This window comes from Panulirus ornatus, chromosome 5 (genome assembly GCF_036320965.1).
Source record: "Panulirus ornatus isolate Po-2019 chromosome 5, ASM3632096v1, whole genome shotgun sequence".
NCBI lineage: Eukaryota > Metazoa > Arthropoda > Malacostraca > Decapoda > Palinuridae > Panulirus > Panulirus ornatus.
The window spans coordinates 24688873-24706182 of NC_092228.1; the positions used below are offsets into that span (position 1 = coordinate 24688873).

General features: G+C 41.0%; 1 pseudogene; it reads right to left on the reverse strand.

Annotated features, from left to right (window-relative positions):
- Positions 1–11176: 11176 nt before the first annotated feature.
- On the reverse strand, positions 11177–14044 carry LOC139748793 (ATP-dependent RNA helicase DHX15 homolog; annotated as a pseudogene).
- Positions 14045–17310: the final 3266 nt, after the last annotated feature.

A 17310-nucleotide genomic window follows, 5' to 3' on the forward strand; every position in this document is an offset into this window, starting at 1 on the left:
CCCCAGGGAATATAATATTATACATAATATTAAATTTGAATAATGACCTTTACATTATACTCCCAAATAATTTGGGAAAATTTAAAGTTTCACTTTCATGTAATCAATCATGTACCAAAACCATCTTCTCAAAATTTCTACCCTGGACATTCTATTTTCATTCTTTTATTGCTATTGTACAACCCTAGAACTCCTTGCTGATACTGCTCTCACTTCAAAGTTGTGTTATACTCAGTGAATTCTTTGATAAAACTGTACTTTTTCTTTAACTGATGATACAGCCTTACTAAAGGTGACTCTTCACTTACTCTGTAACCTCAAGCAGGAAGGATCCAGCAACAACAACTTTTATGTAGAGACCACAAACAAATATATTAGATTTCATAAAAAAATATCTTGAACCAGATATGTTGATATATATCAATGAATGCAGTAGAAATTAAAGAATTAAAATAATTTATGCAGTAACTTGCACTAAGAATGCTGGCAAAAACAGCAAAGGCCATTATGAAAGAATTCATACAAATTCTATGGATATACTAACATGCAAGTGACTAAGATGATCAAGCCTACCCATACAAACTTACAAACTATCACCTAATATAAAACCCAAAAATACATAATGAAAAAGATAAACATAAAGTTGAAAACAACTGTGTTACTGTGTTCCTCCATTGGCCAAAAATCTGAACTTGGATCTTGCGGAATTTCTACTGGGGTTACCATCACAAACTCCACTTGCCAGGCAAAGCAAATCTGGTCTTGGTTCAAACTGTCATACTGCCCATGATATGTACTACTGTATAACCCTGATTTTAGGGACAGAAGGGGGGGGGGTCCATAAATGCTGACTCCCCATTAAATACAGATGTTTCATTATAATGTATCATGCAAAGCACACCAGCAACCACATCTAATGGTCAGAAGTTACACTAACAAACAAATTAATTCACCAGAGTGTAGCTTATTCAACTTTAGCTTTTGCACAGCACTCAAATTCACTTGTTTTCACACCACTATCTTTAGTGGCCATGGTTGCTTAGTTTTGTTTACTTTATATGCTAATTAAGCAAAAAGAAACACTGACATGAAAGTAAAGTCTGTGCATTATCAATGATGTTGCTGCCAACTGGGCTGGAGAAGGGCCTGGCTCATGTGTGAAATGTAAGACTGAGTCTATTTCAATACAGACTACTTTCTTAGGACTTGCAGATGGCATCCATTGTTTCTTAAGTCCAATGAATCAAGGTTTTACCGAATTTGTTCCTCTTAAAATATCAAAAATTAAACATTTGTATGACAGAAGGGTAAAAGAGTTCTGCAGAGAACATACTAATTCAAACCATAAAGAAAGTGAGTTCAGTTCATTCCATTACTTCCTTCAAGAGGTTGTATATGAATAATAAATATTAAGTACAAGTGACTTCAAAGAAATATCTTGATTTTATACGTACCAAATCCAGCATTCAGGAAGACTATTCCTATGCTTCACACCTTCACATAGCTAGTCACTCAAAAACTACTTTTGACCAATACTGAAATACATTTTTCAATTACATTACTTTTTATAACATAACTATAATTTTAAGTTAAACAGAAGACTACTTCTCTACTAAATATCATAAAAAGTCAACAATCTTAGCTGAGATATGAACATGTGGCAATGCTTATCCCTAAGTACTTCATTTACAGTTATATATATATATATATATATATATATATATATATATATATATATATATATATATATATATATATATATATATATATATATATATACATATATATATATATATATATATATATATATATATATATATATATATATATATATATATATATATATATATATATATATATACATATATATATATATATATATATATATATATATATATGTATATATATATATATATATATATATATATATATATATATATATATATATATATATATATATATATATATATATATATATATATATATATATATATATATATAAAACTAGAGGGGACGGGAGCGGGGGGCCGGAAATCCTCCCCTCCTTGTATTAACTTTCTAAAATGGGAAACAGAAGAAGGAGTCACGCGGGGAGTGATCATCCTCCTCGAAGGCTCAGAGTGGGGTGCCTAAATGTGTGTGGATGTAACCAAGATGTGAAAAAAGGAGAGATAGGTAGTATGTTTGAGGAAAGGAACCTGGATGTTTTGGCTCTGAGTGAAACGAAGCTCAAGGGTAAAGGGGAAGAGTGGTTTGGAAATGTCTGGGGAGTGAAATCAGGGGTTAGTGAGAGGACAAGAGCAAGGGAAGGAGTAGCAATACTCCTGAAACAGGAGTTGTGGGAGTATGTGATAGAATGTAAGAAAGTAAATTCTCGATTAATATGGGTAAAATTGAAAGTTGATGGAGAGAGGTGGGTGATTATTGGTGCATATGCACCTGGGCATGAGAAGAAAGATCATGAGAGGCAAGTGTTTTGGGAGCAGCTGAATGAGTGTGTTAGCGGTTTTGATGCACGAGACCGGGTTATAGTGATGGGTGATTTGAATGCAAAGGTGAGTAATGTGGCAGTTGAGGGAATAATTGGTATGCATGGGGTGTGCAGTGTTGTAAATGGAAATGGTGAAGAGCTTGTAGATTTATGTGCTGAAAAAGGACTGATGATTGGGAATACCTGGTTTAAAAAGCGAGATATACATAAGTATACTTATGTAAGTAGGAGAGATGGCCAGAGAGCGTTATTGGATTACGTGTTAATTGACAGGCGTGCGAAAGAGAGACTTTTGGATGTTAATGTGCTGAGAGGTGCAACTGGAGGGATGTCTGATCATTATCTTGTGGAGGCTAAGGTGAAGATTAGTATGGGTTTTCAGAAAAGAGGAGTGAATGTTGGGGTGAAGAAGGTGGTGAGAGTAAGTGAGCTTGGGAAGGAGAACTGTGTGGGGAAGTACCAGGAGAGATTGTGTACAGAATGGAAAAAGGTGAGAACAATGGAAGTAAGGGGAGTGGGGGAGGAATGGGATGTATTTAGGGAATCAGTGTTGGATGGCGCAAAAGATGCTTGTGGCATGAGAAGAGTGGGAGGTGGGCTGTTTAGAAAGGGTAGTGAGTGGTGGGATGAAGAAGTAAGAGTATTAGTGAAAGAGAAGAGAGAGGCATTTGGACGATTTTTGCAGGGAAAAAATGCAATTGAGTGGGAGAAGTATAAAAGAAAGAGACAGGAGGTCAAGAGAAAGGTGCAAGAGGTGAAAAAAAGGGCAAATGAGAGTTGGGGTGAGAGACTATCAGTAAATTTTAGGGAGAATAAAAAGATGTTCTGGAAGGAGGTAAATAGGGTGCGTAAGACAAGGGAGCAAATGGGAACTTCAGTGAAAGGCGTAAATGGGGAGGTGATAACAAGTAGTGGTGATGTGAGAAGGAGATGGAATGAGTATTTTGAAGGTTTGTTGAATGTGTCTGATGACAGAGTGGCAGATATAGGGTGTTTTGGTCGAGGTGGTGTGCAAAGTGAGAGGGTTAGGGAAAATGCTTTGGTAAACAGAAAAGAGGTAGTAAAAGCTTTGCGGAAGATGAAAGCCGGCAAGGCAGCAGGTTTGGATGGTATTGCAGTGGAATTTATTAAAAAAGGGGGTGACTGTATTGTTGACTGGTTGGTAAGGTTATTTAATGTATGTATGACTCATGGTGAGGTGCCTGAAGATTGGCGGAATGCGTGCATAGTGCCATTGTACAAAGGCAAAGGGGATAAGAGTGAGTGCTCAAATTACAGAGGTATAAGTTTGTTGAGTATTCCTGGTAAATTATATGGGAGGGTATTGATTGAGAGGGTGAAGGCATGTACAGAGCATCAGATTGGGGAAGAGCAGTGCGGTTTCAGAAGTGGTAGAGGATGTGTGGATCAGGTGTTTGCTTTGAAGAATGTATGTGAGAAATACTTAGAAAAGCAAATGGATTTGTATGTAGCATTTATGGATCTGGAGAAGGCATATGATAGAGTTGATAGAGATGCTCTGCGGAAGGTATTAAGAATATATGGTGTGGGAGGCAAGTTGTTAGAAGCAGTGAAAAGTTTTTATCGAGGATGTAAGGCATGTGTACGTGTAGGAAGAGAGGAAAGTGATTGGTTCTCCGTGAATGTAGGTTTGCGGCAGGGGTGTGTGATGTCTCCATGGTTGTTTAATTTGTTTATGGATGGGGTTGTTAGGGAGGTAAATGCAAGAGTCCTGGAAAGAGGGGCAAGTATGAAGTCTGTTGGGGATGAGAGAGCTTGGGAAGTGAGTCAGTTGTTGTTCGCTGATGATACAGCGCTGGTGGCTGATTCATGTGAGAAACTGCAGAAGCTGGTGACTGAGTTTGGTAAAGTGTGTGGAAGAAGAAAGTTAAGAGTAAATGTGAATAAGAGCAAGGTTATTAGGTACAGTAGGGTTGAGGGTCAAGTCAATTGGGAGGTGAGTTTGAATGGAGAAAAACTGGATGAAGTGAAGTGTTTTAGATATCTGGGAGTGGATCTGTCAGCGGATGGAACCATGGAAGCGGAAGTGGATCATAGGGTGGGGGAGTGGGCGAAAATTTTGGGAGCCTTGAAAAATGTGTGGAAGTCGAGAACATTATCTCGGAAAGCAAAAATGGGTATGTTTGAAGGAATAGTGGTTCCAACAATGTTGTATGGTTGCGAGGCGTGGGCTATGGATAGAGTTGTGCGAACAGGATGGATGTGCTGGAAATGAGATGTTTGAGGACAATGTGTGGTGTGAGGTGGTTTGATCGAGTAAGTAACGTAAGGGTAAGAGAGATGTGTGGAAATAAAAAGAGCGTGGTTGAGAGAGCAGAAGAGGGTGTTTTGAAATGGTTTGGGCACATGGAGAGAATGAGTGAGGAAAGATTGACCAAGAGGATATATGTGTCGGAAGTGGAGGGAACGAGGAGAAGAGGGAGACCAAATTGGAGGTGGAAAGATGGAGTGAAAAAGATTTTGTGTGATCGGGGCCTGAACATGCAGGAGGGTGTAAGGAGGGCAAGGAATAGAGTGAATTGGAGCGATGTGGTATACAGGGGTTGACGTGCTGTCAGTGGAGTGAATCAAGGCATGTGAAGCGTCTGGGGTAAACCATGGAAAGCTGTGTAGGTATGTATATTTGCGTGTGTGGACGTGTGTATGTACATGTGTATGGGGGGGGGGGCATTTCTTTCGTCTGTTTCCTTGCGCTACCTCGCAAACGCGGGAGACAGCGACAAAGTATAAAGAAAAAAAAAAATATATATATATATATATATATATATATATATATATATATATATATATATATATATATATATATATATTCTTTTTTTTTTTTTTTTTTTTTGCTTTGTCGCTGTCTCATGCGTTTGCGAGGTAGCGCAAGGAAACAGACGAAAGAAATGGCCCAACCCCCCCCCTCCAATACACATGTATATACATACGTCCACACACGCAAATATACATACCTACACAGCTCTCCATGGTTTACCCCAGACGCTTCACATGCCTTGATTCAATCCACTGACAGCACGTCAACCCCGGTATACCACATCGATCCAATTCACTCTATTCCTTGCCCTCCTTTCACCCTCCTGCATGTTCAGGCCCCGATCACACAAAATCTTTTTCACTCCATCTTTCCACCTCCAATTTGGTCTCCCTCTTCTCCTCGTTCCCTCCAACTCCGACACATATATCCTCTTGGTCAATCTTTCCTCACTCATTCTCTCCATGTGCCCAAACCATTTCAAAACACCCTCTTCTGCTCTCTCAACCACGCTCTTTTTATTTCCACACATCCCTCTTACCCTTACGTTACTTACTTGATCAAACCACCTCACACCACACATTGTCCTCAAACATCTCATTTCCAGCACATCCATCCTCCTGCGCACAACTCATTCCATAGCCCACGCCTCGCAACCATACAACATTGTTGGAACCACTATTCCTTCAAACATACCCAGTTTTGCTTTCCGAGATAATGTTCTCGACTTCCACACATTCTTCAAGGCTCCCAGAATTTTCGCCCCCTCCCCCAAACTATGATCCACTTCCGCTTCCATGGTTCCATCCGCTAACAGATCCACTCCCAGATATCTAAAACACTTCACTTCCTCCAGTTTACTCCATTCAAACTCACCTCCCAATTGACTTGACCCTGAACCCTACTGCACCTAATAACCTTGCTCTTATTCACATTTACTCTTAACTTTCTTCTTTCACACACTTTACCAAACTCAGTCACCAGCTTCTGCAGTTTCTCACATGAATCAGCTAGCAGCTCTGTATCATCAGCGAACAACAACTGACTCACTTCCCAAGCTCTCTCATTCCCAACAGACTTCATACTTGCCCCTCTTTCCAAAACTCTTGCATTCACCTCCCTAACAACCCCATCCATAAACAAATTAAACAACCATGGAGACATGACACACCCCTGCCGCAAACCTACATTCACGGAGAACCAATCACTTTCCTCTCTTCCTACACGTACACATGCCTTACATCCTCGATAAAAACTTTTCACTGCTTCTAACAACTTTCCTCCCACACCATATATTCTTAATACCTTCCACAGAGCATCTCTATCAACTCTATCATATGCCTTCTCCAGATCCATAAATGCTACATACAAATCCATTTGCTTTTCTAAGTATTTCTCACATACATTCTTCAAAGCAAATACCTGATCCACACATCCTCTACCACTTCTGAAACCACACTGCTCTTCCCCAATCTGATGCTCTGTACATGCCTTCACCCTCTCAATCAATATCCTCCCATATAATTTACCAGGAATACTCAACAAACTTATACCTCTGTAATTTGAGCACTCACTCTTATCCCCTTTGCCTTTGTACAATGGCACTATGCATGCATTCCGACCATCCTCAGGCACCTCACCATGAGTCATACATACATTAAATAACCTTACCAACCAATCAACAATACAGTCACCCCCTTTTTTAATAAATTCCACTGCAATACCATCCAAACCTGCTGCCTTGCCGGCTTTCATCTTCCGCAAAGCTTTTACTACCTCTTTTCTGTTTACCAAATCATTTTCCCTAACCCTATATATATATATATTTTTTTTTTCTTTTTTTTGCCGATGTCTCCCGAGTTTGCGAGGTAGCGCAAGGAAACAGACGAAAGAAATGGCCCAACCCACCCCATACACATGTATAAATAATACGTCCACACACGCAAATATACATACCTACACAGCTTTCCATGGTTTACCCCAGACGCTTCACATGCCCCGATTCAGTCCACTGACATCACGTCAACCTCGGTATACCACATCGATCCAATTCACTCTATTCCTTGCCCTCCTTTCACCCTCCTGCATGTTTAGGCCCCGATCACTCAAAATCTTTTTCACTCCATCTTTCCACCTCAAATTTGGTCTCCCACTTCTCCTCGTTTCCTCCACCTCTGACACATATATCATCTTTTTCAATCTTTCCTCACTCATTCTCTCCATGTGACCAAACCATTTGAAAACGCCCTCTTCTGCTCTCTCAACCACGCTCTTTTTATTTCCACACATCTCTCTTACCCTTACATTACTTACTCGATCAAACCACCTCACACCACATATTGTCCTCAAACATCTCATTTCCAGCACATCCACCCTCCTGCGCACAACTCTATCCATAGCCCACGCCTCGCAACCATACAACATTGTTGGAACCACTATTCCTTCAAACATACCCATTTTTGCTTTCCGAGATAATGTTCTCGACTTCCACACATTCTTTAAGGCTCTCAGAATTTTCGCCCCCTCCCCCACCCTATGATTCACTTCCGCTTCTATGGTTCCATCCGCTGCCAGATCCACTCCCAGATATCTAAAACACTTTACTTCCTCTAGTTTTTCTCCATTCAAACTTACCTCCCAATTGACTTGACCCTCAACCCTACTGTACCTAATAACCTTGCTCTTATTCACATTTACTATTAACTTTCTTCTTTCACACACTTTACCAAACTCAGTCACCAGCTTCTGCAGTTTCTCACATGAATCAGCCACCAGCGCTGTATCATCAGCGAACAACAACTGACTCCCTTTCCAAGCTCTCTCATCCATAACAGACTGCATACTTGCCCCTCTTTCCAAAACTCTTGCATTCACCTCCCTAACAACCCCATCCATAAACAAATTAAAGAACCATGGAGACATCACAAACCCCTGCCGCAAACCTACATTCACTGAGAACCAATCACTTTCCTCTCTTCCTACATGTACACATGCCTTACATCCTCGATAAAAACTTTTCACTGCTTCTAACAACTTGCCTCCCACACCATATATTCATAGTACCTTCCACAGAGCATCTCTATCAACTCTATCATATGCCTTCTCCAGATCCATAAATGCTACATACAAATCCATTTTTTTTCCTAAGTATTTCTCACATACATTCTTCATAGCAAACGCCTGATCCACAGATCCTCTACCACTTCTGAAACCACACTGCTCTTCCCCAATCTGATGCTCTGTACATGCCTTCACCCTCTCAATCAATACCCTCCCATATAATTTCCCAGGAATACTCAACAAACTTATACCTCTGTAATTTGAGCACTCACTTTTATCCCCTTTGCCTTTGTACAATGGCACTATGCAAGCATTCCGCCAATCCTCAGGCAACTCACCATGAATCATACATACATTAAATAACCTTACGAACCAGTCAGCAATACAGTCACTCCCTTTTTTGATAAATTCCACTGCAATACCATCCAAACCTGCTGCCTTGCCAGCTTTTATCTTCCGTAAAGCTTTTACTACCTCTTCTCTATTTACCAAATCATTTTCCCTAATCCTCTCACTTTGCACACCACCTCGACCAAAACACCCTATATCTGGCACTCTATCATCAAACACATTCAACAAACCTTCAAAATACTCACTCCATCTCCTTCTCACATCACCACTACTTGTTATCACCTCACCATTAGCCCCCTTCACTGAAGTTCCCATTTGCTCCCATGTCTTACTCACTTTATTTACCTCCTTTCAAAACATCTTTTTATTCTCCCTGAAATTTAATGATGCTCTCTCACCCCAACTCTCATTTGCCCTCAGGTATTCCCACTCACCAGTCCTATTTCAGCACATAAATCTACAAGCCCTTCACCGTTTCCATTTACAACACTGGACACCCACGTATACCAGTTATTCCCTCAACTGCCACATTACTCACCTTTGCGTGCAAATCACCCATCACTATAATGTGGTGTCGTGCATCAAAACTACTAACGCACTCACTCAGCTGCTTCCAAAACACTTGCCTTTCATGATCTTTCTTCTCATGCCAAGGTGAATATGCACCAATTATATATATATATATATATATATATATATATATATATATATATATATATATATATATATATATATATATATATATATATATATATATATATATATATATATATATATATATATATATATATATATATATATATATATATATATATATATATATATATATATATATATATATATATATATATATATATATATATATATATATATATATATATATATATATAAGAATAAGAGCAAGGTTATTAGGTACAGTAGGGTTGAGGGTCAAGTCAATTGGGAGGTGAGTTTGAATGGAGAAAAACTGGAGGAAGTGAAGTGTTTTAAATATCTGGGAGTGGATCTGGCAGCGGATGGAAACATGGAAGCGGAAGTGGATCATAGGGTGGGGGAGGGGGCGAAAATTCTGGGAGCCTTGAAGAATGTGTGGAAGTCGAGAACATTATCTCGGAAAGCAAAAATGGGTATGTTTGAAGGAATAGTGGCTCCAACAATGTTGTATGGTTGCGAGGCGTGGACTATGGATAGAGTTGTGCGCAGGAGGATGGATGTGCTGGAAATGAGATGTTTGAGGACAATGTGTGGTGTGAGGTGGTTTGATCGAGTAATTAACGTAAGGGTAAGAGAGATGTGTGGAAATAAAAAGAGCGTGGTTGAGAGAGCAGAAGAGGGTGTTTTGAAATGGTTTGGTCACATGGAGAGAATGAGTGAGGAAAGATTGACCAAGAGGATATATGTGTCGGAGGTGGAGGGAACGAGGAGAAGAGGGAGACCAAATTGGAGGTGGAAAGATGGAGTGAAAAAGATTTTGTGTGATCGGGGCCTGAACATGCAGGAGGGTGAAAGGAGGGCAAGGAATAGAGTGAATTGGAGCGATGTGGTATACCGGGGCTGACGTGCTGTCAGTGGATTGAATCAAGGCATGTGAAGCGTCTGGGGTAAACCATGGAAAGCTGTGTAGGTATGTATATTTGCGTGTGTGGACGTATGTATATACATGTGTATGGGGGTGGGTTGGGCCATTTCTTTCGTCTGTTTCCTTGCGCTACCTCGGAAACGCGGGAGACAGCGGAAAAAAAAAAAAAAAAAAAAATATATATATATATATATATATATATATATATATATATATATATATATAGATAGATAGATAGATAGATAGATAGATAGATAGACAGAGATAGTCCGTGATGATAGTATGAACATTAAATCGCACTTCAGTAGTTCATACAATTTTATTCAACATGTTAATTTTCTATACATGTGGCATAACATGTTTCCCGGAGACAGTCCACCTCATTAGGTGCCAGTACTTGACAAAGTTATTTAAATCCCAACATCACATTTAAGTCCTTCCGTCCAGCATCAACCAGTACAGACCTACCAGTGTACAGATTGGTACTGGACGGCGGGAAGCAAGTGTGATGTACATAAGTGGTAAAGCATATTCCATATAATTATAAATTAAGCCCTATAATAAATATACTTGATTATAAGAGTACTTTACTTATATACAAAACTATCACGCCATTATATTGTATACGGTCACTTCCCCCTGTTCAGTCGACCCTTCAATGTTCCTCATAAATTACCATCACACCAAAATATTTACTCACTCTTCTGTTCAGTCGAGCCCTTGATGTCCTGGAAGGACCATCATTCCATGATGTTTACACCCATAGCCCAGGCTTCAGCCCACCCCTTGATGCCCTCCTAAATACCTCTCACGCCCTAAATATTGTCGACAATCGCTACCACCCGTCCTATCCTCCTCCTCCTCACACTGCAGTCCACTCCCCGATGCCCTGTGCTTCTTCAGAGACTTTTCTGCGCTACTAAATCAACTGGTAATACTCTGGCGCTATTTCCTGAAGCCACTCGGGATCTATTTTTGTCACAGTCCGGAGGTAGTTGTGCCTGGACAGGATGCATTCGTTGTACAGTACGAGTGATGCTTCCTTGTCAACACAGCTGGACGGGTGGATTTTGGTAGTACGTTCCTGTGGCAGTGTGTGGAAGTATTCACCTCTCACATGGTAGGCAGTTTGCCTGAAGAAGCCGGACAGCAGGCTCTTCTTTATGTTGGTATAGTAATCCTTTGATGTTGGACTTGTAGAGAATCGCTTGAGATGCATTCTGTCCATTACCCCTTGGAGCTGATGCCGAACTCTGTTAGCCTGTCTGAGCGATGAGACGTTGAGGAAGTTGTTAGTGCACCATTTAGGGTCCATCCTGCTCCGCTGGTACTCCTGGAAGACGTTCAGTAATGTGAAGTGGTCGCCCTGACTGTCCTCGAAGAAACGTTTTCTGTCGTCTGCGGCTTTTCTGGCAGCATAAGGTCTGATGAAGCATTGCGGTACGCTGAGCATGGCGCAGATTGAGAGGATCTCGTTGGAGCATTTGTAATAGCAGGAGCTAATGATGCTCTTGGAGAGCAGAGGATCAACTGGGAACTTGGCCATGATCCTGCCAAGGTCCGTCACATTCTCCTCTCCGTCAATGGCTCCCAATGATCTAAGCACTTCAACGGCTGAAATGAATGCTCCAGGATACGGCTGGTCAAGGAAGTCAAATCGAAGTAAGTCCTTAATGCCGCACATTTTCATCTGCAGTACGTATTTCTCCAGGTTACATCTCAGGATTTCGGGCGTCGTGTTTTCCTCGAAGTTTTCAAAGTCCTCCTCGGAGTATAAGCGGAAGCATTTGCCTGGCCTGGTCCTACCAGCACGTCCAGCACGTTGCTGTGCTGAGGCCTTGCTAATCTGGCACTCTATCAAGGATTCCATGCGGCTTCTGGGATCGAACCTGTTTTGCTTCATCTATCCGGAGTCTACAACGTAGGTAATGCCTTCAATAGTCAAGGATGTCTCGGCAACGTTGGTAGAAACTACGACTTTTCGACCGATCCTCCTGTTTGGTCCGTTCCGTGGGGCTGGTTTGAATACAAGCTGTTGCTCCTGTGCTGGTAGGGCAGCGTATAGGGGTATGCATTCCAGATCTCCCACTGCCTGCCCGAGCCGCTCTACCCCTTTCCTGATTCGGGTGCAAGCATCTTCAATCTGCTCTTGACCAGGGAGGAACAACAGGACATCCCCGCTTTCTTCATGAGCGTGGATCTATATCACGGTGTCCACTGCTACGGCTAGGAAATCCCGGACTTCCTCGTAAGCATAGAACACTTGAACCGGATGCTTACGACCAGGGATATGCAAGAGTGGGGCATTGTTAAAGTAGCGCTGAAACTTGCCGGCATCAAGGGTGGCTGACATTACCACCAATTTGAGATCCTCTCTTTTTCTGAGAGCATCTTTCACCGTGGCAAGCAGCAAGTCCGTCTCTACTGTACGCTCGTGTGCTTCGTCAATGATAACAACCTGGTACCTGCTCAGGAGTGGGTCCCTCATAGTGTCTCTGTTCAACCAGCCATCACTGGTGAACTTCAGGACGGTTTTAGGACTGCAAAAGTCTTCAAAGCGCACGCTTTAACCCACCTCCTCACCAAGCTTCACTCCTAACTCTTGAGCCACACGTTCTGAAACGGACATTGCTGCCATTCTCCTGGGCTGGGTACACACAACCATTTTGTCGCCGACGAAACTCGCGTAGTCCAAACACCACTTGGGGACCTGAGTCGTTTTCCCTGATCCTGTTTCTCCTACCAGCACGATGACTTGATGTTCACTTAGATACTCAGCAAATTTATCATAGTACTCCCATATGGGCAGGTGGTTTACACCTCGTTTCCTTTGTGCCCATTGTGCTGCCACCTCTCGTGCAGAGGGTTTTACTGCCATATACACCGGAAAGGAATCCATTTCCCTGACCCTGTTGTCCGTCTCTACCAGTGTTACCTTCTCTTCTGTCTTCGACAGCTCACTTTCACTAACTAAAATCTCTTCTGCATTGCTGCTCTCAGAGTCCTGGCTCTTCAGCTCTTCCTCTTCAATCTCAGAGCTCATCTCATCCTGATCTTCAATCTCAGAGCTCATCTCATCCTGATCTTCAATCTCAGAGCTCAGTTCCTCTACCTTATCCTCAATTTCAGAGCTCGCGTCCTCTACATTATCTTCAATCTCAGAGCTTATGTCTTCACCTTCAATCTCAGAGCTCCCGTCTTCGTCATCATCTTGAATCTCAGAGCTCACATCCGCTTCCTCTTCAACGTCAGAACTCACCTCTTCAATCTCAGAGCTCACGTCCTTTTCATCATCTTCAATCTCAGAACTCATATCCTCGTCCTCCTCTTCAACGTCAGAACTCACGTCTTCTACCTTATCTTCAGTTTCAGAGCTCACGTCTTCCACATCGATTTCAGAGTTCCCATCTTCTTCATCTTCAATCTCAGAGCTTACGTCCCCTACCTCATCTTCAGTCTCAGAGCTTACGTCCCCTACCTCATCTTCAATCTCAGAGATTACGTCCCCTACCTCATCTTCAATCTCAGAGCTTACGTCTTCCACATCTTTAGTCTCAGAGCTCCCATCCTCTTTCTCATCTTCAGTCTCAGAACTCACTTTTTCCTCCTCATGGTCGACGTCAGAGCTCTTTTCCTGTTCTTCAGCTGCACTCACAGACCTCACTCCTGTCCCCTCTGTGAGTTCCTCTCCGCGGGACTCCAGCAACGGTTTGTTCAGTTTGCGACATTTCATAATCTCATTCCTGAAGCAGTACACGCCAAACAGCACCACTGAGAGCGCAACCATCTTCACAAACACTCGGAACAAGGAGACAAAATCCTGGTTCACTTATAAGTTCACTTTGGAGTGAGATCTTTGACGGAGCTGTGCTGCCTACAGCACAGCCTAGCAAAGGGTGATCTTTGCTGTCGTGCAGTAACCTCATGAGGGCGGAGTCCGGCTACACTTTCTTTACCGAGGAAAAGATCTCTGCACTAATAGACAACTGTCCTAGCAACACTTATATGAGATGAATAGATGGATGCTCTAATGATCGAAAATATACAAGTGTTAGAAGGACTGACAACTATATACATTTGGTTAGCCAATCTTCATATGACTGGGGCTATTGTTCCCTCTCATTGATTCATTTTTCAAGATTAAGGAAAGTTGTAATAAAAATATTGTATTGAGTTTCTCCGTTGGCGTCAGGGTAAACACCCATCCCCCCCGAAGCTTGGTTGCCTTTCCGTGGTGGGGGGGACTTCATGGATTGGGCAGTAGCAACCATCGTTGGTTGCATCTGTTCAATCCATGAACGAAAAACCAAGCATCTTGAACGTAACTGTCGTATAAATTCACTTGGTGTCAAAATTGACGCGAAAGAGGTTGTCTCAATTTTGTCAGAAATGTATGTGCGTTTCGGCCTGATGGCGGGAGTCGGTTTGGCGCTGTGGTCATGAGGGAATACGAGCAACCGTCCCAGAAGTAGCTACAGTGAGGCCCAGCAGCTGTCCCTAATACTGTGGAAGGCACTCATGTAAGGTGTGCAGTGAGACGCAGCAGTAACAAGGGAAACGGACAACCAAAACAGCAACCTTGATCATCAGGAGGCTATCCAATGCTCAGAGTAGATAAGGACAATTATTGTATGGCTTCGCTCAGAGGATGAAAATCTTAGACGTGAAAATCAACAAGTAAAATAACTAGTACTTAGTGGTAGTGAAGTGGAATTACCGTATTTCTGTGGTCTTAATAGTAAAACGAAACTTTTCGTTTTCTCCATCAATCTAGAGGTGTTGTAGACCATCATTCTTAAGGTTGTAAGGTAATGGTAACTTCAAGGTTATGACCTCAGCAAATTTGTGATGGAAAGTGCAGGAAATGTGGTAATGCATATAATATAAATTATATAGTTGTATAATAAATGTTTGTTAAAATTTTGTCTCCTCTGTTCCCGTTCATTAATTCAAATACAGGTAAGTTTTCTCTCTAACGAGGTGGGATAAGCTACGTGCACTCGGCTTGTAAATGTGGTGACTTTCCCTTCATTACCACAATGTTGACCTGAACTGAAGATGTAGAATTCCGTAGACGAAACTAAGATAGGAAATCAATCTACATCAAAAATTGAATGTATGTATCTTTAGATGGACATAAAACAAACGGACGGAGGGGCACACTGGATCAAATGGATTTCAGTATCACCACTTAAAGTAGGCCTTTCAACTAGTTGTGGCTTTAAAGCAAACTTTTTCTAGCCAAGGTTTAGTTAGCACCTAAACTAATCCCCACGACCTTACCTTAAGAAATATTTTCAGAAGGTACTGTCTGAACATATTTCTAAGGTAAGGTCATTTAGGTTTGGTTTAGATGCTACCTAACCTAGGCTAAAAAAAGTTTCCTTTGCTTCAGAGCCCCAACTACGTAGACGGGCTACTGTTGATATTAAACAGTAACAGAAAGGTGATAAAACTGAGATGAAATGAATAAAAATATAGAAAGGGTCAGTTGAAAGTTGAAGTATTTACTAAATACAGTTTTTGACAGATCCAAATGCATCCTAAAGTCAGTCACTTAAATCACAATGCTGAATATTGTTTTAATTGTTGGAACTAGTTACAGGAAGTAAAAATATCAAACTTAAAGGGATGCCATTACAATAACTTTATATACCTGTATAGGATCTCTTAAACTTCTTTTCCCTAAAGCTGAATGGATTTAAGTCGTTTAATCTATTCTCTGAATTTGTTTCTCAGACCAGTAATCATCTTTGGAGATTACCTCAGTAATTTCTCCATTCAATGTCTTCCTTTTCAAATTAGTTGACGACCACAGCAGTACAATATCCAAGCTGGGATGGCTATGTTTTGGGAAGGCGAGAGGTCAGGTTATGCAAGAATGTTAGAAATGGCTTCCATCAGTTTCTACCCTATCTACTCTAAAAATTTTTGGTTATTAGAACTTAAAGATTTATGAGTAAATAATACTGAAAGTTGGTTTAAAGTTGCCTGACCCAACATAACAACACCTTGGTAATGGTGACCTGATGAAGGATACTGAACCTAACCAAACCTATATTAACACCTGACTAGTGATTATATGATCAAGGATGACTTAGCTATCCTAACTTTAACGTTAAGCTCTATCTCACTTTCCTTAACCTTCATTTTAAGGATAACATCAAAAGGGAAAACTCTTTAACATCGACGATAACATATTCTATGTACTCAAGTGATTAAAGTGGGTGGAGCCGTCCCAACATTACTTAGCAAAAATGGGACTGGATAAGCAACACAAACGTATTAGGCTTTTATAATTTCTATTTTCATCTTCTGTTTGATTTTGATGAAGAACAAATTTGATTATTACTTGAAAACTTATTGTCCTCTAGATGTAATTTGATTTACTAATTTCTCAATGTAATAGATACAGAGGTTTTCACCACTATTCAGCATTTTATCTTTCTTTGATAAGCACCTCTTTTGTACGTATAATCCACTCCTGCCATTTTATTGATATCTGCACACACACACACACACACACACACACACACACACAAACACACACACACACACACACACATACAAACACACACATATACATATATATATATACATATATATATATATATATATATATATATATATATATATATTTTTTTTTTTTTTTTTTTTGTCGCTGTCTCCCGCGTTTGCGAGGTTGCGCAAGGAAACAGACGAAAGAAATGGCCCAACCCACCCCCATACACATATATATACATACGTCCACACATGCAAATATACATACCTACACAGCTTTCCATGGTTTACCCCAGACGCTTCACATGCCTTGATTCAATCCACTGACAGCACGTCCGGTATACCACATCGCTCCAATTCACTCTATTCCTTGCCCTCCTTTCACCCTCCTGCATGTTCAGGCCCCGATCACACAAAATCTTTTTCACTCCATCTTTCCACCTCCAATTTGGTCTCCCTCTTCTCCTCGTTCCCTCCACCTCCGACACATATATCCTCTTGGTCAATCTTTCCTCACTCATTCTCTCCATGTGCCCAAACCATTTCAAAACA